The following is a 25,306-nucleotide window of genomic DNA, read 5'->3' on the forward strand; positions in this document are numbered from 1 at the left end:
TTTAATAAAAATAAATAGGTGAACTTCACCACATCTGATTTATATCTCCAAAAAGTTGTTAAAGTAAAATGCATTCAAAAGCTACTGGAAATTATGTTTTGGTTCTGACTCTAACATGGGTAACAAGTTTTATAAACTACAGAGCAGACCCATTCTGCCAGAAGCAGTTCTAGCACTGATACTGCTCTTTCCCTCCTGTGACACTTGCCCTTCCAAACATGTATCATGCATCCTCCACCGCTGACTGCGGTTTGGGTCAAGGGATGCTAGGAATTGAGAAAAAACTGGGAGGAATTCTCATTTAAAAATGTAGGTAAACAAATCATTCTTTGTGAAAATAAAAAATAAGCAAATAATTCTTTGGGAATTCTAATAAAATACAGGTAAAAAAATACCCTTTAATACACACAGAGACTCATGATTCAAATATAAGTTAATTAGATTGAATTTAATGGGAGACAAGCAGCATAGAGGCCGTTCTGATGTACAAGCAGCCACAGCTGTTGCGGGGGCTGGAGTCCGCCTCTACCACTCTACCACTCAGCTGGTACTTTCACTTTCCTATGTCTGGAGGAGCTGCGTTCCACAGCGCGCGCCAAGTAAAAAGTGCAACACGTGCGGTCACTTGCCAAAGAGTCAGCATGGCTGTTTGTTGACCATTTACGGGTAGCTTAAAGCTTTATAACAGTGTCAGTTCTCTCTGGGTCAAAGATACAAACTTCCAAGTGAATCTGCTCCATTTGTTGTTTCGGATATTGGAAAACACACTCACATGAACACCAGTGTTACTCCTTTAAAAGTTATAGACACTGGATTAATTTTGTCCTTTTCCAGTGATATTATTTCATAATGAGTAGAGTTTATGATTTCTCTTCTGAAGCAAAATAAATTTTGGTATAGATCAATGTCATTTTTAAAGGAAAAGAAGAAGAACCCAGCCCCTGTCCTTCTTATAAACTATTAAAACTCTTCACAAAATCACACAAAGAAATCCTTGTTTTATATGTATATACACACACACACACACACACATATATACGTATACACATATACGTGTGTGTATATATATATATATATTTTTTTTTTTTAAACCAGTTTTTGTTTTAGAGAGAGAGTGTGTGCACACAGCATGGGAGGGACAGAGGGAAAGAGAGTCTTAAGCAGGCTTCACACCCAGCGTGGAGCCAATCTCACAACTGTGAGATTATGATGATCAATAATCATCATAATTCTAAAACATTTTCATCATCCCCAAAAGAAACCGAATACCTATTAGTAGTCACTTTCCATTTCCTCCCAAACCTCCTAGCCCTAGGCAACCACTGATCTACTTCCTGTCTCTATAGATGATCTATTCTGGAAGTTTCATATAAATGAGAATCATATAATATGTAGTCTTTTGTGTTTGACCACTTTAATTTAGCATAATGTTTTTAAGGTTCATCATGTTGTAACATGTATTTGTATTTCATTCCTTTCTTTTAATGCTTATTTATTTTGAGAGAGGTTGAGGTCACCATGTGATCACCATGTGATTTTGAGCCAATTACTTAATGTCTCTAAACCACACTTTTCTTGTCTTAATATGGGATAACAGTGAATTTCAAGTGCAAAGCTCAGTGCCTTGCACACAGTAAAAAGCTTTAATAAATGTTAGTGGGGCACCTGGGTGGCTCAGCTGGTTAAGCATTGGACTGTTGATTTCAGCTGAGGTCATGATCTCACAGTTGTGAGATTGGCTCCACGCTGGGCGTGAAGCCTGCTTAAGACTCTCTTTCCCTCTGTCCCTCCCATGCTGTGTGCACACACTCTCTCTCTAAAACAAAAACTGGTTTAAAAAAAATAAATGTTAGTTATTACTTTAAAAACCATAAAGGATTTCTGGTAACTTGATAGCCTCTTTAAGAAGTAGTTACTACTCACACCAGAGTTCTACAGCAACTAGTTACTGAATTATATATAAACCTAGGGTTTCTAAAACCTTTTAATCTTTAGTTATTTCTTAATATTTAGAAAATGTAAACCAAGATCTGGATATTTCCAGATTCTAGTTTGGAATAACTCAAAACTCATGTTTACTGCTAGATTTGGTTTCCTTTTATTTTGGGTTCAAGGCTTATGTATTTTTAGTGTGTTAGGAATCACAGAAATTGGATTTTTTAAGAATCACCCTGTGATTCTGACCAAGGTCATCCACAGATACACTCAAAATGGTTGCCCAACCACAATGGTTCTCCAGCCTGAATGCACTCTGGGGAGCTTAAAACATCTCTGATTGAGGTCCCACCCCAGACTGCTCTGGGGTACAGCCTGACCCTTCCTGTCACTCGAATATGCAGCCAAGGCTGAGAATCACTGTCCTACAGGAGAGAAGGACCACCTCTGACTAACTGTCACATCCTCTTTCCCAGTGGAGAAGGGACACAGGTGAGGAAAGGAAGAGGCTAAGAGTTGGGGATAAAGTGGGGACTGGAGCATGTGGGAACTCATCGCCCTGAGCCCACCCACCCCAGTGCAGCTGCCAGCACTGTGCCGTCCTTTTAACTCAACCCTGTCATCTATAATATGGTCAAGGACAAAGCTTATTACCCCTAAATCTCCACTGATCAAAGCAAAAATTCCTATAGGAGTGATAACCATGACAAAAGCTATTTTCTTGATCTTCTATAAAATGAGAAAATGCAAAGGGGATCATTGCCTGTGATACAAAATTTAAAAGATGATTATTACATCAATTTATCTGAAGATTTGCAAAAGTTGTTTTTAATGCAAATAGGAGAAAATGGTGTCAGAAAGTGTATTAACTCAAAAAACAACTTGCAACATGGTAATGTGCCCTAGTGAATTGGAAGCCTATAGAAAAGTAAGCATCTCTCTCCAAAGAATCCTAACTTTACAAAACAAGAGGGCAGAATAAATGGACCTTCTCAGAAGAGCATGACTTTTATTTTCTAAGCACCCTGGAGCGCAGACAGAAAACAAAGGAATGGACGGTTGCCTGCTCCCTCTTCATTTGTGACATTTGGCTATATCCCCACTGGTGGTGGCAATGCTATTAACCCCACACTTTGATGTGGCAACCCCCCAGAATCTGTTGGCTGGTGTCCAGCTGGAGGAGCCCAGTTCCACCCCTGTGGCTCCAGAGAGAGCAAGTACACACCATTGCCAGCCAGAGGAGAGAAAAATCTTTCCCTGTCTCTTTTCCATTGTCCCTAATGGCCAAGCCTAGGCGCTCTACTTCTAGAGAATCATCCAATCGCCCATAATGTCATCCTTCTGCTGTACAGCAGCCCAGGAAAAACCTGGGGAGAAGCAGCTCCAAAAATCTCCAGATAGTCAATGCTAAAATGGTCACTTCACCTCTCCAGATCTAGGTCACATGCCCCAGCCAGCCTCCATAGTCCCCAGTGGAGCAGGCATGCAGCTGGCAGGTAAAACTCTAAGAAGATTTTCATGATCATGATAATGCTGCTGCTGATGGTGATAATTATAATTATAATAAAGCTGTCAATATAATGATGGAGCCACCTATTAATTTGTTCAAACTAGCCAAACAATCTCTGAGTTTGGGAAAGGTAGTGAAAGAGAAGTCAGGATCTTCTAGTAATGGTATTATGTGGTCCCAAAGAATGGTTGATAGGGTTTCCACTTTTTTGTTATGTCAAAAGCTATAGTTTCATACAAGTACATACACAGATATTTATATCTATAAATATGTGAAGATATCTGTTCTAAAAAACTGAACATAAGGAATAAGAGTATAAGCTTGGGTCCTAGATAACCTGAGTACACGTCCCACTTCTGATACTAGCCAAGCATGTGACCTTCAGCAAATTACTGCAATATCTCTGGGCCTCACTTTCTTCATCCAAAAAGTGAGGGAAATGATATTACTTACCTCATCAGACTATTGTGCTATTAGTACAGTGCCTGGCACACAGTAATTTCAGTGTAAATTATTTCTTATCCTTTTAAACATAATTGTCATAAAAATATTCTTTTTATCTTGGCAGAGATCCTCTCAAAATCTCAAACTACACTCCCTACAAATACAGCTGGCCAGAACATCCACGACCCCCCTCCCTCCCTGCCACAACAGTGTGCACACGCACACACACCTACACACACACATACTCTGCTATGAAATTCCTCCCTCCAAAAAAAAGGGGTGATATGGAAGTGACATTTTTCAAATCTCAGATAATTTCCTGATAGTAAGAAAAAGTAAATGGGAAGAGGGAAGTCTCAGTGAGGAAAGAACATAAGGACAAGGACAGTCTACTCTTAGGTCACCAACAGTCAAGAGAAGACAAATCCAAACGAGGGTTGCTTTCATCTTGCTTTGAGGGTTGCTTTGTTCTCTTTCTCCCTTTCATTGCCATCCTTCCTTTTCTTCCCAACTCAGGAAACCACACAGCTTTCCAGCACCTTCCTAGCCACCGGATGGTTCATAGGGTGCCCGTGGGTAGAACGGTGGTGAGCATTGATCATCAGAGTTAACAAGGGCTACAAGTGTCCTTAAAAATCAACTACTTTGTCTCTTAAAGTGCTACATGAACTCAAGCTTCTTTCTCTTTGTATTTTTCACACCCCAGTTTTCTAATCTTCCCAGTTCAAAGAACCCCTTTCTTATTCCAAAATCCCCGAAGATCTTCCTTTCTAAACCAGTTCTCAAGAAAAGGTGGTAACTCAATGTGCATCAGAAGGGCAAATGAAAAACCCCGTTTTAAGGTTGTATCTCCACATGAGCTTGTTTCTAATCATCAGAGCATATTAAGCACGCTTCCTAAGCACATACTTCTATACTAAGCACTTAGCACACTAAGACTTGCAGGGGATTGCAAAGTGGATTACACGGTAGAATCAATCACTTTGGGAGGTTAAAAATCCCTGATGTCTGGGTCTACCCTACAGCAATGAAAGCAGGATGTTTGGAGGGGAGGCCAGGCTATTAGAGCACTCCAGATGATTTTAACATGTGGTTACTGAGCAGAAGGGGACAACAGCACTACAGGTCATGTTAAACAACTTCACGTCCTAATATACAGTCATAAATTGAAAGACTTGGCTGCCCTTAGTTATTTAAATTAATTCTCTTTTTTTTTACCCACTCCAATCATGGCTATAGAAAAATATTTCAAGTGTCCTTAAACCCCAATAATGATGTCATGTTTTCTTAGGAATTCCCTAAACAATAGAATTAAGAAAATTTTCTAAGGTTTAAATGTACTGTTATTTAGCCATATCATGAATAACTTCTAATTACCATTTTTTATGAACACTTTCTGTATATCAGACACAATGCCAAGGACTTTGAAATGTTATCTTTTTAATCTATGTACAACTCTACATAAAACCTAGGTAGGTATTGATAATTCTCATTCTATCCCTGTGTCCCTAGGCTTTTTGTTAGATTCTACTTCAAACTCTCTCCATGTAACCCAAGGAGTGACCACCTAATGCAGGTTCTTTCTTAAGTGGTCTGTATAGTTGCATTGCTTTACTTTGGGAAGTTGATGGTAAATTTTTTTAATGGATACCCTTTCATTTTAAAACTTTTTTTTAAATGTTTTAAATGTTTTTATTTACTTTTGAGACAGAGAGAGACAGAGCATGAGCAGGGGAGGGGCAGAGAGAGGGGGAGACACAGAATCCAAACCAAGCTCCAGGCTCCAGGCTCCAAGCTGTCAGCACAGAGCCCAACACGGGGCTCGAACTCACGGACTGTGAGATCATGACCTGAGCCGAAGTCAGACACTCAACCGACTGAGCCACCCAGGCACCCCCATTTTAAAACTTTTTAATGGATATACTTTAAAATGACTGAACTTGCTGACGTCACCCAAGGGCTTATACTAGACAAACTGATATCTAAGTAATAATATTTTGACCACCTCAGGACCTTTGAGAAAAATACACAGAATATCATGGTCTTAAATCTCCTTTGACCTTTATTCTTTTTTTAATTTATTTAAATTTTAGTTAATTAACATTCAGTGAAATATTGGTTTCAGCAGTAAAATTCAGTGATTCATCACTTAAATACAACACCCAATGCTCATCACAAGTGCCCTCCTTAATATCCATCACCCATCCAGCCCATCTTCCACCCACCTCCCTTCATCAACCTTTGGTTTGTTCTCTATCATTAAGAGTGTCTTGTGGTGTGTTTCCCTCTCTCCTCTTCCCCTCTTCCCATACGTTCATCTCTTTGTTTCTTAAATGCCATATATGAGTGAAATTATATGGTGTTTGTCCTTCCTTGATTGACTTATTTCACTTAGCATAATACATTCTAGCTTCATCCACACAGTTGCAAATGTCAAGATTTCATTCTTTTTTATGGCTGAGTAATACTCCATTGTGTGTGTCTGTGTGACACAACACACATAAACACACACCACATTGTATATATATATATCCATTCATTAGTTGATGGACATTTGCACTCTCTCTATAGTTTGGGGCCTTTATTCTTAAAAGTCTTTGCCAAATACATTTCTATTAATTTCATAAAAGTTTTTTAATGTTGTCAAAGCACAAAAACACTAAACACTACTAGTCAAATCAATATACATTTAGAGCCAGCATTAATCACTCTATGCACCCATGATATATTGCTTATACCTCTCTTTTCTTATTTCATTCTAGTATGCATTATAATTAGGCATTTACTTGCTTTCTTCCCATCCTCTTCACTAGCAGAAAATTCCTGGGATCAAGGCACATCTTATATTCTTTATGTTCTTTCCACATCTATGCATATAGTGGGCACTCAAAAAATGTTTTGTTGAATGTAATAGAAAAGAGTATTAAGCTCTAGTTTGGGAAGCAATGCAAAGCAGTGGGCTAGAGCAGTGTTGTTCAAACTCCAATGTATCATGGGTCATGAAATCAACTGTGGATTATGAGTAACATTTTTTAAAATTGGAATTTAGAATAGAATAAATTAGATAAGCACCAAAAATATAAGAATATTTCCTGCATGGTCATAAGGCTTCAGTACCATTGTGTGAATCTGTGCTTCAGTGTTTGTATGTGTGCCTGTGTGTGTGTGCACGGCCAGGTTCACAAACACATATTACTGCACGTCATATTCTAAAACACTGAAAGTCCCTGGTCTACAACATGAACCCTGGAGTCATTTCTCCTGGGTTCATGATCGAACTCTGCCATCAGCCGTGTGACTTTCAGTGAGTTAACAACCTTCTCAGTTTCTTCATCTATAGAATGGAAATAGTAAGAACTCCTTCCTCTTAGGATTTTTAGGAGGAATATAGGAAATCATCTCTATGAAACACTGGGCATGGTGCTCAGCCTAGAGTAAATGCTTGCAGCTGCTGTTACTGTTGTTGCATCTTTCAAAGGTCTTAGAAAAACTTGCAAGAACACTCTCCCTGCCTCTGTTTTCTCACATCCTGACGATTCCTCAACTGTTCTCTGGTTTCCATGCATCCAACAAGAGAAATGTTCTTATTGTGGAGCCCCCACTGCCTTATCACTGAGTCAGTTCAGGCCTGCATTCAACCGCCATCTTGACACTGTTCACCTCTCTCTTCTCTGCAAACCAATGGCCCCCCGTGACATTCCTGAGCCCACTCCCACAGGACCCCACCAGCTGTCTCTAGCCTCACCAAGTGATTGCATGCATGCAAAGGAACGAGTCCCAAGTCTCCATCCGCAGGCCTGACCTCCCCTCAGAACTCCAGACCCATATGTCCAACCAATTTCTTACTAATTTTTATGTCAAGATCCCACCTGGCTGTGCTCAAGACCCTCACAATTAACACATCCATAATTCCTCCTCCTAAATTTCATCTGGAGAACAAACACAACCAGACCTGCAATTGCCCAAGCAGAAAGCCCCTCTCTCCATCCCCTCCCTGTTCCTTCTTCCCAACATCCATGTCAGCCAGGACCAGGGTCCTGACAATGAGCTCTGCAGTCTGACTCTTCCTCTACCTCTTCTTTGCAAATCTTTGCACTATCACAGCCACCTACTCATGGACCCCTCTGCTTATGCTCTCTTCCTGCTGCCATTCATCTGGCAGGCTGCTGCCAAACCATGCTTCTCATCTTCTCCAATTCCACCTCCACTTTTCAAATCTCTCAGTGGTTCCTCACCACCCACAGTGTATCCACTAGCAGAGGGGAAGTTTAATTCATTATTATAAGCGTATAAGAAAACCAAAGATAATTTTTCCTGCCTCATGGAGCTTATAGTTCCCCATCAATAATGTTATTCAAAAATTATAAATGAAAATGAAAAATTGGTTTTACACAACCATGTTTTGTCTATATATTCAATATTTAGATCTTTAAATACCCAGCAAGTTATTGAATTCTGTTTTTTTCTCTAAAGATCTGCAACAATCCAGCCCGCAACTACACCTCTGTAGGATGTCCCAGCAAACCTGTGGTCCCCAAGCCACTGCTGCAAGTCAACACGTGAGCCTAGGGAGAGGTTGTAATGCCTGTCTCCAACTTGCCTACCGACAAACTCCTGCTTTTCCTTTAAGACTTAGCCTAAAATGTCTCCTCTTACTTGATGCCATCTTGACTCTCCAATGGTCAGTCATTCCTCCTCTAAGATCTTACATCAGTTTGGGCAATCTTGCTATTATAACATTCATCACAATATATTGCTACTCCTTGTTAAGGTGTCTAACCTCCAAGCCCATCTCACATCCCTAACACTAAGAATTGTGTTTGGTGCATAATAAGAGCTCAATAAATCTTTATGAAATTAATGAATATTGGAAAAGCTACTTACCTAACTCTCCTGTATATTAAAATGATTAATCAAACATCTCTCATTCAACCAAATGAATTAAGTGCATTTAGAAGGCATCGTGCATTTTTTTTAGAAGAAAATGAATGGAATGCATTTAGAAGACAATGCGGTCCCTACATTCGCGGAGCTTGGAGCCTGTTTTCATCATTGAATCGGAAGGACTAGCCAAATACATGGGTAAAAATACAGAAGTAGAGTTTTTTTATTCAAATTTTTTACCAGTATAACATCAAATGGTATGTCTTTAATGGTCAGACAGTAACCTGGCTCTCTCAGATTTGGTTCTAAATGTTAAACATCCAGAGATGCTTCACACACTCTCTGAAGTGCGGGGAGGTGGGGGGAGGCAGGAGGTTGACTCACTACTGGAGCCAGAACAAGGACAAACTGTGGCTGAGAATTGTCATCCAGAGCCTTCTGTTCATTCTCTTGAAATCAGCTCAGTCTCAAGAAGATATGTGGTTTCTCTAAACATGACATTCTTGTTTTATTTATTCAGACACTTCCTTCTCATTGTCAACATCTGCTCTGAACTTTTCAGTTAGAGTCAGACTCACCTGTTTGTAAAACAGCTCATTGACGTAAAGTGAGGAACACATCTTAGCAAATCAAATTCAATAAATGGAGCTTTTAAAAAAATTATACTAAAGAATTTCACTGCGAAAGAACCAGTGTTATTAAAAATAATCTGGGGTTGGGATCATATGCAAATCTGTTACTTTGGGGCCCATATAAGTATGCTTTCTTAAAAAGAAACCTAAAGTCCTGTATTAACACAACTCAAAAGCCAAACCCTTAATTCAGTTTGCAGTTCAAGAATGTTTTTCCCAGACACTTCCAAGTTTAAAAAGAGAGAGAGACTCCATGGTGAAATCTTGGCAGGGTAAAGACGATGAAGATTTCTTTGAGCACCATAAGTCAGGCTACAAATATACCTTGTCCAATTGGGAACCAGGATCGATTTCCCAACTGGTTATTATCTCCTACTGGGGTGAGAAGGAAGAGCAGAAAGGAAAGTGTTTAGAGAAATAATTCTGGGCTCTGGAATTGAATCACATTAATTGTCCCTGAAAGGGATAATTAACACAAGTACTTAATTGCTACAGCCTATGAATTATGAAACCAGCATGGCCATCAAAAAAGGACATCCTTTGACCAATTAAGGCCTTACAGATCTATCATAGTTCAGCACTTGCCAAAGAACTCCTCCAAAGCTAAGTTATCCCCAAAGCATAACTTAGATATGGTGAGTACCAGGCTATGGTTTAGCAAAGTAGAAGAAATAGGTTAGAGATAAAATGGATTCAGTGTAGGATCATAGAAGCCTGAAGCCAGAAGGAGGCTTGGAAATCATTCAGCAAATTGACAGCTCTCAGGCCAGATCTGATCTTTAGATCAGTAGTATTCTGTTTGGCCTGCACAATTTTTATTTTATTTTATTTTACTTTTGGCAATTTTGAATGAATTGCCACTGATTTAACACTGAAAGATTTCACATAAAAATCTGAATTTTTTGATTCTTTTAAAAAAATCAGAATCTGGTGACACTGGGCTCTTGTTCTTACACAACAATTGGCTGGAACTGAGTAACATTCACCCTCATCGAATGGACATGTTCTCTCCAGTTCCTTCCACTCCCTAAAATCTCCCTGACACAGGACCAAGGTTGACCTGCATTTAGAGTTTCACCTGTGCTCTCCCTTCCCACCACCCCTTATTACTTATTTATGATGCCTGTCTCCCCCGGGTGAACCCTGTGAACTTGCACCACCGATCTCATCAATGACTCAGTTGTTTCGTCTATATGAAGACACTGAGGTTTAGAGATGTCACTCTAGAGGAAAGACCAGTACCAAGGTCCCTCACTGACCAATCCAGTGAAAGGTCATTTATTTCTAGTCCTGTTCTCAGGCTCAGAAGAGAAAAATAGCAGAATTTGTAAACCACTCAGAGCCTGAAAAAAGATGAAAACATCTAGGTTTAACAATTAAATATAGGCAAAATGAGGGCCAGACACTTCAATACAAGTTGGTATAATCATTTCCCTGCATCCATCCCATACTCTTGCCATGTTCCCTATGCTGCTGGGCTCTTGCTTCAGCTATTCTCTCTTCCACACAAACCATATCACTCACAGCCTGGCCCAAGTAGTAGTGTTCTGAAAGAAATCTATGATGATGCCATCTACACTGGTGTGTTCTTTTGCTTAGTATATGTTTTGCATAATTTGTACATGATTATGTGGAGTCTAGTTTGTTGTCTGAACACACACGAGTATATTGTGTCCAAGCTAGCATATTGCTATATTACTTTCAGAATAAAAAGACACAAGGCAACATTTCCAGGATGCTGGAATACAAAAAGATCTAGTGCATTTGGGGGTGGGGGTTACTGGGAATAATGACAAGAATATTTGAAATTGACACCCTTCCAGAGAATCTGGAAGATCTAGCCTTTGTATTTGATGCTGTCACTCTCGCTAGAGTTTTTCTCATCCATATCCCATCTCTTCTCAAAAAGCTGAAGAGTTTCTTTTGAGTGGATACTAAAAGCACAAGATCATATAATAGTTTAAAGATGTGTTAAAACACTTACACGTCTCATTGTTGATTTGTAGTGTGAAATTAATCAGAATGATGGGTAATGTACAATATGAGGACTATAGTTAACATATTATATCTTATATTTGAAAGTTGCTGAGAAAGTAGACCTTAAAAGTTCTCAATACCAAAAAACAAACAAACAAACAAACAAAAACCTGTGTAGTGATGGATATTAACTAAACTTATTGTGGTAATCACTGCACAATATATACATATATCAAATCATTACATTGTACATGTAAAGGTAATACAAAGCTATATGTCAATATTAACTCAATAAAAAAAAAAAAATAAAACTGGGGCACCTGGGTGGCTCACTGAGTTAAACATCAGACTCTTGATTTCAGCTCAGGTCATGATCTCATGGTCTTAAGATCTAGCCCCATGTCAGCCTCCTAGCTGGGCATGGAGCCTATTTAGGATTCTCTCTCTCCCTCTCTCTCTGCCCCTCCCCTGCTTGCACCCTCTCTAAATAAAGAAACAAACAAAATCAAAATAATGGGAATGAAGGTGAAAATTTAAAAACAGAGAAACACTTCTACAGTTAGCAGGCTCAATTTCTAACTTCTTTTACTTTTTTAAAGTTTATTTATTTTGAGAGAGAGAGAAAGCAGGAGTGGGAGAGGGGCAGAGAGAGACGGAGAGAGAGAGAATCCCAAGCCCAATGTAAGGCTCAAACTCACAAACTGTAAGATCATGACCTGAGTCGAAGTCAGATGCTTAACCAACTGAGCCAGGTGCCCCTATAACTTCTTTTAATTTTTTTTAATGTTTATTTATTTTTGAGAGAGAGAGAGAGCACAAGCAGGGCAGGGGCAGAGACAGAGGGAGACACAGAATCCTAAGCAGGCTCCAGGCTGCAAGCTTCAGCACAGAGCCTGATGCAGGGCTGGAACTCAGGAGCCATGAGATCATGACCTGAGCCAAGGTTGGACACTCAACAAACTGAGCCACCCAGGCACCCAGCCCCTCTAAGTTCTTTTAATAAGTTGTCATGTATTATGCCCTTGTTACATGATAGCACAATAGTTCAAAGAATAAGCTTTTGAGAGACACTTCTTGGCTTCACATCCTGGTTCCATCATTTACTCAGCTGAGTGACCTCATTAAAATCATCAGCCTAAGATCAAAATGATGCCTCCCTAGATGAAATAAGGCATGTGGCTTATATGACATATCACATTTAATAAACAATAATAATAGTCATTATTATTATTGGCAATTGAAACAGAAGACAGTGGCTCTACTCTGCATATTGCCCAGGAATGTGGAGGTGTTTTCCTATACAAAGTTTTCATCAAACTAAGAGTTGGTATACCATAAGACTAGTATACCTTAAGTCCATAACACTGCAGACTTGGGGGGAAAAAAACTGTTGGACTTAAAGCATTAAAGGCTATTTGAAATACATTACTCTTTTACAGTAATGTTTACAGGAAGCAAATACCATTGAGATTTTATCCATTTATTTATTCTAGGATATAAACAGGGGCATCTGGGTGGCTCAGTTGGTTAAGCATCTGACTTCGGCTCAGGTCATAATCTCACTGTCCGTGAGTTTGAGCCCCGTGTCAGGCTCTGTGCTGACAGTTCAGAGCCTGGAGCCTGCTTTGGTTTCTGTGTCTCCCTCTCTCCCTGCCCCTCCCCCACTCACACTCTGTCTCTCTTTCTCTCTCAAAAAAAATATTATTTTTTTTATTTTAGTGTATAAACAAAATTGAACTTTAAGGTATAAACTACAGTTAAAGATGCTGTAACATTGGTAGTATAAATACAATAATAACGTTCAAGCACATTTTTAATTTCTTCACGTGGCTTGTTATATTCTCCACAATCTAGCCCCATCCTACCTCCCAGCCTTATCTATCTTAAATTCCAGGCTCTAGCCACTCCAAACTATTTTGCTTCCTTTGGACACATCAGACTTCCAGGACTCTGTGCTATTTGCTTCTTCCAGTGAGGATCCTTTCCACGGAGGAAATCTCTTCCTTCTTCAGATCCCAGGTCAAATGCTCCACCTGCCACATAACTTTTTTTAGTTCTTAACCTTGAATGAACCTCTCCTTTTCTCTGCCATTCAATAGCACGCTATTGATGTTACTGCCATATGACTCCATCTATATATACTATCTTGTACTGTAGATATTTGTAAACATACCTATCTTTCCCACCAGACTAAACTCTTTAAAAAAATTTTTAAGGTTTATTCATTTTTCAGAGACAGAGAGAGACAGAGCATGAGCAGGGGAGGGGCAGGGAGACAGAGGGAGATACAGAATCTGTAACAGGCTCTGTTACACTGAGCTGTCCACAAGAGCCTGACGCGGGGCCCAAACTCATGGACTGGAAGATCATGACCTGAGCCGAAGTCAGATGCTTAACCAACTGAGCTACTCAGGTGCCCCTAACTAGACTAAACTCTTTAAAGGTGGGGACCATGTGTTCTTTGCTTGAACTCACTTGTAAATTCTAGTTCAATCTCATTATCTACAAGGAATACTTCGGTATCTGCAAAGAACCCCCCAAAGAAAAAGCCAACTAGCTCAAAATATATGCATTCTTTCAATCTTTAATTAAAAGTGAAGTCACTAGGCAAACTTTCTTGAAAAACTATAGTTATACAAGCAAGTCATTGTGGCCTTTTGCACTTCCCACGGTTTTTTATACTCAATTTCTTTCTATAAATTAAATTGAAGAGATATCTCACTTGAGAAAAAGACCACAAGAATTAGGGGTCAAAATATTGGAGTGAGGAAATAAAACTTGAAAATCTGGGAGCACCCGGGGAAGGTTCAGTCTGTTAAGCCTCCAACTCTGGATTTGGGCTCAGGTCATGATTCAGGAGATCAGGCTCCTCCTGGGGCTCTGCCCTGACATCACCACACCTGCTTATGATTCTCTCTCTCTCTCTCTCTCTCTCTGCCACTCCCATGCTCTCTCTTCCTCTCTCTCTCAAAATAAACAAACATTAAAAAAAAAAAACAAGAAAATCAGACTACATGTTTCTAACTGTCATCCTCTAGCTCCAGTTTCATGACCAGATCCAACCCAAAAGCACTGTATCAGTCTGCTCTGACACAGATTCAGGCACCACCCAACACACACCATCACCTCCATCTCTTTAGAGTCACAGCCAGGAGCTGGAAGAGGTTTTCTAGTGTCCTGATGCACTTCCCCATGTCACCTGTCCTTCCCTGTATTCATCCTATACATAGGAAAGGTCCTGGTTCCCCTTAAACACAAACGGGAAGCAACAGAGAAGGATGTTCTCAGTCAGTGGTGCTAAAATTATGAGTTGTTGCAAAATGGCAGGTTAAACTATTTTATTATGTAATTTCCATTTTCTAGGGTCTTGAAACAAAAAACTTTTTTTAGCGATGGTATGGATACTAACCCTGTTATCTGCATTCACATGTTAATTAAAAGAAGGTGTGATCGGTCAATGAATATGGGTACTCTCACCTCAGAATCTTCTCTGGCCAGAACAATTTCCCAGAGCTAAAGCCAACCAGAATCAAAGAAACTGTTAGGACTACCACCTGAACACAATGTGATGGAACAACTAAATATCCTACTCCGGGAGTAAAAATCCATCTATAGTCTGAACTACTATCCAGATAATCCAAGATTTAAACAAAATAAACTACTATCCGGATAATCTATCTGATAACAGAAAAAAGAAAAAAATACACTACTATCCAGATAATCCAAGATGTTAAAAAATACACCCAAATTGTAAGCCAGGAAATTGGCCCAAAAAACTGTTATATCAAATAACTTACTGTGTAAGTAACATATTTAGTGTAAAGCCTGCCTAAACCTGCAGGATGGATTGACCTGTGCTGAATTAGACATGGGACCCCGAGAAGCATTGCTTTGTTTTTTTGATGGCCGAGCTTTTAAATAGTTGTCAGCTCTTTCCAAAGCCTCTGGGTGCTGCTGAAGCCAGAGTCGGCTACCTGGGACGAGCCACAGCTGCAGCGTTAAGCACCAAGTTCTCCCGAGGTCCCGCTCGGCGTCCAGGCGGCCCAGGTGCCCGTGCCTCCAGAAGCGGTCGCCCGGACTGACCCGGTGGTGCTGAACCTGGCGCCGCGGCTCAGAGGCCTCTAGCTCCGCGCGCCGCCTTCCTCCCAGCCCTGCAGCAGCGGGGCGCCCCAGCCGCGACTCTCCCAGGGCAGCTGCGCGCACCGGCTCCCCACCCGAGCACCTGGAGGCCTCGCCGCCCTCTGAGGAACAGGGGCCCACCTGGTCGCACTCCCCACAGCCCCGCTCTGCCACCAGCAGCCCCAGAAGCTGTCTTGGGAGTTCCAGGACAGACCACTGCCCCGAGCCCAGCCCGTGGGTACCGTCCTCCCTCTAGGACCTCCTTTCTCTCTCTGTATCTCTGTCTCTCTTTGCGCTCCGTGCAAAATGCCTCCCTCGGATTCCTGGGGAAACTTGCCCACCGCGGAGAGGCACCCCATCAAAAGGGGAGGGGGGTGTCCAGGGATGGGAGCACCGAGGACGCTCTCGGCTCCCGGTACACAGCCCAAACCAGAAACCCGTTCCAAAGTGCTGGCCGCCAGTGACAGCGTCGTCGCCGCCGCCGTCTCCCGCTGCTCCGAGCCCAAGGAGTCACTTCTCGCCTCCGGGAGGCGAGGCAGCGCGGGTGGCCGCCCAGCGTCGGCGCCCTCCCGCGAGCTCCAGCCCTTTACCTGGGTAGCGGCCTCGGCTGGGGGCTCCGGGGCGCAGCACCGGGCGCAGTGCCCCGGGCAAAGCCGGGCGGGTGGTGCGGGGAGGACCGCGGCCGCAGCTCTCCCCTGCTCCTCGGGGCCCGCCGGGCTGTATTTATCCGGGGCCCGGACCTGGCCCCGGCCCCTGCCGGAGTATTGGGCAATCGGTCCCGCTACGCGCGACCCCGGGAGCCGCCGCCCTCTGCCCCCGCCGAGCCCCGCGGCGGCGGCGGCGGCGGCGGCGGCGGCGGCGGCCGCGTGCAGGGAGAGGGGGATCCGGCCCCCTCCTCTGGGCTCCACCTTCTCTCCCTCCTCCTCCTTCACGGGAAGTTCTTCCCCGCGGTCTGGCCCCTCTCTCTAACTCCTTTGCGGGGCACCCTGGCCAGTCTGAACCGGTTGTGACTGCGCGGGTGGCTGGGGGGAAGGAGGAGGAGGCGGAGGAGATGGAGGCGGAAAAGCGAGCGGTAGGGGCGCTGCTCCCGCTCTCGAGGCTCCGGCCGGGCTCCGGCCGGCGGGGCGGAGGGAGGGCACTGCCGGGGCCGCGGTCCCCGCCCGGCCCGGGGCCACCGAGACCTCAGGAGAGCTGGGCACCGCCGGCCAGGCGCCCTGTTGGTGCGCACACGCGCGCGTCCCCCGGCGCCACCGCGCCCCTGCCGCCCACCGCGTGCCCGCACCAGCTCGCCAAAGACCCAGCGCACTTGGTTGGGAGCCGGGGTGTAGAGATGAGTGCAAGTCGCCCCCGGTCTCCCAGGCTCCTGGGGCCGCCGGGCGCCCTCCTGGCCGGAGCTGTATACCCAGCTGGCAATGATCCCAGAGAAACAGGCACCAGAACTTTGTGTAGCCGGTGCTCCTGGGCTACAGGAGTGAGGATGCCAAGTGCTGTCCTTTGTGACAGCTCCATGGGAAAGGAGGGCGCTCCGCAGTGCAACACAGCGGGCCGAGAGGGAGGGCGCATCTAAACACAAGTTCACACTGTCGGGCATGGGAGCTGAACTGGACGTGTGCTGTAACCCCACAGAGGGTCACCGCGGCAGACTGGGGACAGTTTGTAGGTACCAGAGGCTCACTGGGTGAGGGGACGCTTAAAGTGATATGCACTTTTGGTGTTCCCATGTCTGTACATGTTTCTGGGAAGGGGCACCGTAGCTGGTACTAACTTTTCAAACAGGCATAAGGCCATCCAACACTGGAATGAGAATTCCGTTTATAAACCGAGGCCTCTGGTGCTGACCTAGACAAAGACTCTACACCTTGCATAAAGTTGCTTTCTGAAGTCCAAATTAAGCTGTCTAACCTTCCTGAACCTCTGTTTTCTCATCTTGCCTGCATGGTAGAGTCGATGTGAAATGAGAGTTCCAAAAATCTTAAGGAGCCTGATCACGCATGTCAAGTTTTCTTACAGATATGAAAACTGTGGTTCATCCCCTTCTACCCAATTTACTGACTTTCAGGTTATGGGAAAGGGAATGGCCAGAGCTAGTTGATATTACATATTTTGTTTTGTGTTAAGAGGAAGAAAGATTTCGGGGTGGGGGGTTGGTGGGGATGAAGGTACAGTAAGAATGAGAGGGAGGTGTTCCCAGGAAAGGTTTCTGGAAGGAAAAATGGAGGGGTGATGCTGTCCACACCATCAAAAATTTACTTCTGAGAAGGACAGAAGATAAAAAAGGAGGTTCTCATTATGTTCTATTTTTGAGCTAGTTTGTGGTTACTCGAGTGTATTCGCTTTATAATGATTCATTGACCTGTACACTGATAACTTGTGTTTGATAAGAGATATTTTAGAAAGTTTTTTCTTTGATTCAAATACTCTCTAACCACCAAAGCAAGTGTCATCTTGTCAGTTAGTTTGGTCAAACCAATCCATGCATGTAAAATTATATTTTGAGGACAAGGAATCCCTGCTTGAAAACTACTTGTGTTCACGAACTGGTTTCTGAAGGTGCCTTGTTCCTGTTCTCGTCTCCACCAAGTTTCCCCAGATTTCCTTTACAGATGGTATATGACCAACACTCCCGTGTCTGCTCAGGCCAGTTCACACCTATCAGTTAAGAACAAAATGAGTTCATTCTTAAACACTAGGGTATGGTCCCAATTTTAGTGTAGGACTAGAGCCCAGGGGTCAAAAACTCAAATGGCTAGGGGTCCAGACTCATAGTGTAATGAATGAAGTGGGCAGAAGGCAGCCTGGAGAACTTAAGGAGTGTGTAAGGTGACTCTGGGAGCAGTGGCCACCTGGCTTAGGGAATTGCTTCCTTGCTAGAATGTGAGAATTGCCCCTACCCCCTTGTGAAGTTTCATTTATCAGTCACACCTCAACAGAGAAATTAGACATGTGAGAGAACTCAGAAATCTAATCCAGCTCTGACACTTTACCTATGAATGGAATTTGACCTAGAGAAGCTAGGGATGTTCTGATCACCTGGCTCCCACACCACCCAGCCCACAGCACAGAATGGGGTAGAGAGCAGGTTGACAGAGACAGTATTAAAACCACCTTGCTACCATCCAGAGTTTTCATCCCCAATGACAGGAAGAAGCAAGATTTGCTAGCAAAGTGAGGATCAGATAGTTTAATATTGCTGGCCTTATAGCTCTGTGCAACCCGTGCCCTTTGGGTCTCTCTTGGGCCCAAAAGTATATGTACTTTCAAGAGAGAAAGAAAAAAGTCATTAAATAAGCTGGATTTAGGGGTGCCTGGGTGGCTCGGTCAGTTGAACATCTGACTTCAGCTCAGGTCATGATCTTGTGTCCATGGGTACAAACCCCACATAGGGGGTCAGAGCCTGGAGCCTGCTTAGGATTCTGTGTCTCCCTCACTCTCTGCTCTTTCCCTGCTTGTGCTCTGTCTCTCTCTGTCTCTCTAAATAAACAAACAACTGTTAAATTTTTTTTTTTTAAAAATTAAGCTGGATTTAATGAGACTCCCTTGGGAAGAAAGAAAACTGAATGTGCATTTAAAGGAAAATTGATACAGAAGTGATGCCTTGGCCGAAGAACTTCATTCCTTGCCTTGTATTATTATTATTGTTATGGAGCATTTATTAAGAACTTTGTGATTTGTGAAATAGCTTAAGGTCCACCCCTTCTTAGGCCATTTGCTGACTCAATCCTTTAGAGAAAAGACAGAGAAGTTAACCTAAAATTGCTCTGAGGACCTCATCCTAGCCAGGAGGCCAGAAATGAGGAGGGCAGGTGAAGGCATCAGTTGGTCAGGGGAGGGTAAGACATTTCCACAGCACCTGAGTCACCACTCCAGTGCCTGCCCAGCTGAGCAGACTTTCCTCCCTTACTACACCAGGACAGATTTCTTTCCTTTCCACATGCTGTTCTTCCCCTCTTTATGAGTGACAGCATAGCTACGTGGACACTACATTTTAAAATAAAAATAAAGAAAATAGACATTAGAGTTTTATAGCAGTTGGCTCAAATCTAAAGCCATTAATTCCATTTCATTCATTTATACTCTAACAGATAAAAGACCAAAAAAATACTAGAAGTGGATAAATCGTTCTCTCTTATACTTACAGAGATATGTTTAAAGAGACAAATTTTCAAATGTTAGACATGAACTTAAAGACATACTATATCATATTTTTGCTTGTAATTCTCCAGAATGTTGTTTCATCTTTTTCTTCCCTTTACTTTTGTCATGTTATTGGGCTGAGATGTTTTTAACCTTAGGAGATTATTTAACCCTCTTAGGGTTAAGAGGGATAAATGCTGTTCTCTGAGTGTCTGGTAATTGCCAAGAACTATGCTATCTCCTGGCGTTTGGTATTATCTTCATTTCACAGATCAGAAAACTGGAATTCGGTTACTTGCTTAGTGGGTAAGTGATGGAGTAGGGCTCAGGCTCTGGTCTGACTGATTGCTAAGTCTGTGCCCTTCCCACTCTACCTTAGAAAAAGGATTCAAGGCTGGTAAGAGCTAACACTACCAGCTCACTAAGCTCACTATGACCCATAATAAACCTAAGAAGCAGGTGCTATGATTATCATCCACATTGGCTGCTGATGAAAATGAACTAGAGAGAAATTAAATAACTTGCCCCCAGTCACACAGTTCACAACAGGTAGGCTAGAGTTCAAATCCAGACATCCAGGGTACAGAGAACCATGCTCTGCACTAACATTTTATATTCTTAAGAAAGTGGAAATAAGAAACATAAAACTACATGGAATGTGTGTGTCCTTCTGTGGTGTGTGTGTGTGTGTGTGTGTGTGTGTACACATATATATATATACTTTCCACCTTGTATCCTTCTGGCTAGCATTGCACAGTTCCAAGGCCATAACCAAAAATAACTTGCATTTTTATATGTACCAATTTCCAAAGCACCCAGCATATATCCACGTGTAGGACTCCCAACGTCTATAATGTACTCATTATTTGTTTGCACAGAGAAACTATAAAATCTTGGTAGCAGGTACTTGGTTGGCCTATCCTGTTCATCACTACTCCCTAGAGTACAGTGGCAACAATAGAGTAGAAGTTTGTTTAATGAACTTTTGTTGAATGAATAAGTCACCAAAGGAGCAATGAATGCATGAATGCATGCTCAAACATTTTTTTGTGAAAAGTAAGTGACTTGCTGCATCAGACCATTAATACTCTTCAATTGCCTTACTCTGCCAAGCTTTATTTTATTCTATTTTTTTAACTGGAGACAATTGACGTATAATATTGTATTAGTTTCAGGTGTACAACATAGTGATTCAATATTTATGTACATTATGTAATTGCCACACAATAAGTCTAGTTACCCTCTGTCACTATACAAAGTTGTTACAATATTGTAATAACTGTGCTGTATACAACATCCCTCGTGTCTTATTTATTTTATAACTGGAAGATTGTACTTCTTAATCCCCTTCACCTATGTCATCTATCTCCCACCCTCTTCCCCTCTGCCAACCACTGGTTTGTTCTCTGAATCTATGAGTCTGTTGCTATTTTGGCTTTTCTGTTGTTTTTTTAGATTCCACATATAAATGAAATCATTTAGTATTTGTATTTTTCCGTCTGACCTATTTCCGTTAGCATAATACCCTCTAGGTTCATCCATGTTGTCACAAATGACAAGATCTCATTCTTTTTTATGGCTCGGTAATATTCCATTATGTATAAATGCCACATCTTTACCCATTCATCTATCGATAGACATTTAGTTTACTTCTATACGTTGTAAATAATGCTGTGATGAACACAGGGGTGCGTATATATCTACCTTTTCAAATTAGAGTTTCCATTTTATAGATGGTAAACTAAGGCCCCATGAGGTTCAGTGAGCTGCCCAAAGTCGGAGGGCAACAAAGCAGCAAAGATGGAAGTAAACAGGCAGCATGAGTGCAGGGGCCATGCTTAGGAGACTAGGCCATACGTCTGCCTATAGTGTATTGAAGGAGGGAAGAGAAAATCCCCTCCTGTGTCCAGGACAGTTTCAGACCATTTCTTACATTTTAATCCACTCATGGAATTGTTTATGTTGCAAATTCAGCTCATATCATCTAGGATGTAATCAAATTGGATAATAGATCACCAGAGAAGGGTTTAATCCCAAAGGCAGGCTATCAAGTTCAAAGGTACCAGTGAATTCAATTTCTTTTTTTTTAATACAGGTGGAATTGATTATTATTTTAAAATAAACATAAGACCATTGAATTGAATATTTTTTGTGAGACAGCGCCAATTTTTTTAATGTGCCTCTGCCTGAGTGTCTGACTTATGTGCAGTATATAACAACATTTCAGACAACCCCAAACAATATTTCAATTCCAAATGTTAAGTTTTAGCCTTCTTCTCTTCTGTTACATGATGTAAGTGAAAAAAGCCTGACTTCTACATTGTGCACAGGATCTATACAGTCCAAAATCTGTGGACAGTCCAAATAGTTTGTCCCATGGTTTCAGCGAGTAAACATTTTTGTTTTTCTTTCTTTTTTTTAAAAAAACATGGTCACCTTAGAACTAATCAGCATGCTGCAACCTTGGCTTATTGAGCACAATTTTGAAGATGATACCTAACCCATGAAACTAGAAGTTATAAAGAAAAAAATCCAGTTTGGACATGGACTGGGGCCACTGCAGACAGAATAAGCCCAACAGTGCTAGTATATTTTCCCCCATCGACCAACCCCAGGCTGTGCTCACATAAAAAGGTGCTCAGCTCTCTCCCTCCCCCCTGCACACTGTACAGCTTCTTTAATTTTCCATCCAAGTACTCAACAGTAATTCCAAACCACAAGCAAAACAACCAGCTATAGAATTGAAATGTGTTGGAGGTCCTCTGCTTTCCTTTAAAGATGTATGTGAACCCTGCTTTGACTCAATAGCCATAAGTGTTTTCATATCATAACAATATTCAGTAGCAATAATTATCTATTTTATTTAATTTAAATATTTCCATTAATAAAATTTAATATTAATTTTTTAATTTAATAATTAAACAGTTAACAGAGCCAGGAGCCTGCTTCAGATTCTGTGTCTCCCTCTCTTTCTGCACCTGCCCCCCATCTCTCTCTCTCTCTCTCAAAAATAAATAAACATTAAAAAGTTAAAAAATAATACTAATTAAACATTTAATATTTATAATTTACTATAATAATGGCTCACATTTCTTTGGATTGTTTTAAGTTTATTTATTTATTTTGAGAGAGAGTGCACAAGTAGGGAAGGGGCAGAGAGAGAATCCCAAACAGGGTCTGCACTGTCAGCACAGAGCCCAATACAGGGCTCAAACTCATGAACCGTGAGATCATGACCTGAGCCGAAGTCAAGAGTCAGATGCTTAACTGACTGAGCCACTCAGGCACCCCAATAGCTCACATTTTTAAGCAATTTATATATATAGTGTATTAGTCAAGGTCCAGGCAGGAAACAGAATAGGCCCAACCAAGATAGTCTTAAGGGAAAAAATAATTATAGCAATGTGGGCAGGATTAAAGGAATAAACAAGAAGCAACCAGAGACTAGACAGTGGGAAGTGATTACTACCTCTGGGCTTTAATAAGGGAAGACGTAGTATTACCAGCACCTAGGACAGCAGAACGTGCAAAGGAGGGACCCCCTGAGGGGAGATGGGATTGGGAAGAGATACAGTTTAATTGCCAGACACAAAGTGCCAAAATGAGTGTGGAGAGAAGTCCCCTGCCTCTCTTTCTGCTCTCCAGTCTTTTGATGGTGCTTACCATTGGCCAAGGCCAAGCAGAATCCAGGCACTGAGGGAGCCCAAGAGGTGTTGCCCACAAGTGGTCAGCCTCCCAGGCACAGAGCAGGACAAAGATGGGCAGAAATTGAATTGGGTTGGAGAGAGTGGCAAACGGAGATGACCAGAACCTCTAGGCACTGTGCTAAGCACTTAAGGAGTAGATACCATTTTACAGATGAAAAAAACAAAGATATGGAATTCAAATCCAGCCTGATTCTGGAGTCTGTGCTCTTAAGTACACACTATTTAACCAAGCTGTATTTAAAATGATGTTTTAAAATTACTTACTTAGTTAAAAAAAAAAAAAAAACTTCACTAGTTAAACAAATGTCCTGTGTTTGTCACAAAACTTAGTGATCACCACAACCCTTAGTCTCATAAATTTGCCTTAATCTCATCAGCAATTTATCTTATGGTTAGTCTCACGCAATTTATGTTGATTTTATGATCTACAATTTGCAACCCATTTCTTGAAGTCTGTTGTCTATAACATAAATCCCCATGCATGAACTACAAAATATACTGTCAATTGTTATTTATTCTTATTTACTAATTCATCTAATATTTCTTAGTCATTTATTTTGAGCCAGACATTATATGAAAACAAAGGGTCTCACCATCTATGAAGGAATACTGACAGGTAAATAGTTACTGGAATGTGCCAAGTACCTTAGTCAAGGTACTCATGCCACTTTAACAGAACACAGAAATAGAAACAGCTTGGGTTGAGAAGGAGGCATCCCAAGACAGAGTAAAGAGCATTTGCAAAGCTTTAATGTCATGAAAGCTTCTTATGTTAGGCTAGAGAACTACAATGGATAACTACACAGGATTAAAGATAAGGGTATTTGTGAGAAATAGAAAGTAAAAAAGAATAGGGCCTTTGATTGCAAGCAATGGTTCCCATCTCTGGACAGGATTGCATAAATGGACAACCCAAGAGGACATGGGTCCACTTAGAGATCAAGTTGGCAGGGACTCATAGTCTTATCAGCAAATGAATGGGCTCTATTTTCTCCATTCTTACAGGCTTTTGTTCAAGATTCAGAGTCCCAAAGGAAAGAGTTAGTGATCTGGCTTGGGCACTATAACCATTTCCCAAGGGAACATGGGGCACTTTGAGAGCACTCATGAAGGAGAGGTAATTCTCCAAAAGCAAATTGGGATGCTAACTAGCCAAAACACACACACACAAAATGTCTTCTCCAGTGGGTTAGACCATGTGAGTTCTTATCTCTGTATGAAGGCTTTAGCAATGAAGCATTGAAAGGTTGAAGGAAGCATTGAAGGATTCCAAACAGCAGGATGACATGGTAGGATTTGTCACAATGATCACTCTTCAAAACCACATTGGAGGGTACACTGGGAGGAAAACTAGTTAGAAGGCTGATCAAATAGCCAAGGAAAAAACTTATAAAAAATGTAAAACCTCTAAAATTATTTAAAAATTAGGGGGACCAATTTGAGAGATTACAAAGTACCATACAAGGAAAAGAAAGGTTGGTAAAAAGAAAGGTTTGTGATGGCGTCCAGGTTTCCCATAACGGCTTTATAGGGAATGGTGGGAAAATTAGGGAAGTGTGCCTCTACACTGCAGGATCCTCCACAATAGTCCAAATTTCAAATACTTTATTCATTGTTCCAATAAGACCCCCAAAATTCAAAAAAAAATCCAAATCTAAAGTAGATCTCCAAGATTTATTTCACAATTTGAAACGGTACAAAATTCTTTTGTCAGATTCAAATTTTCAGATTTGTGGTCTGGATAACATGGCGACAAATGAGTGAGCACATGCAACAGAAACAGAAACTGAGGAGTCTATTCAGTACCAGTACCGTGAGTAGTGGTGTCTGCAAAGTAAATACTAAAGTTTCACTAGAAATAGAACTGACTTGAGCAAGAAGAATCAGGGTTGATTATTAGGCTAAAGAGACCATAGTGGCAAGCCAGATCCTTTGTCAGTAACAGGCAAACATCAAGCAAACAC

The 25,306-nt window shown here is 41.7% G+C and overlaps 1 protein-coding gene across 2 annotated transcripts in view; it reads right to left on the reverse strand.

Annotated features, from left to right (window-relative positions):
* Positions 1–16,139, reverse strand: part of SLC16A9 (solute carrier family 16 member 9) — a 53,940-nt gene extending 37,801 nt beyond the window's left edge. For both annotated transcript variants that reach the window (XM_042960337.1, XM_042960336.1), the window contains exon 1: positions 16,092–16,139. The gene's annotated coding sequence lies outside the window, so the exon portion shown is untranslated. The remainder of the gene's footprint in view (positions 1–16,091) is intronic.
* Between the last annotated feature and the right edge of the window lie 9,167 nt (positions 16,140–25,306).

This window comes from Panthera tigris, chromosome D2 (assembly GCF_018350195.1).
Source record: "Panthera tigris isolate Pti1 chromosome D2, P.tigris_Pti1_mat1.1, whole genome shotgun sequence".
NCBI lineage: Eukaryota > Metazoa > Chordata > Mammalia > Carnivora > Felidae > Panthera > Panthera tigris.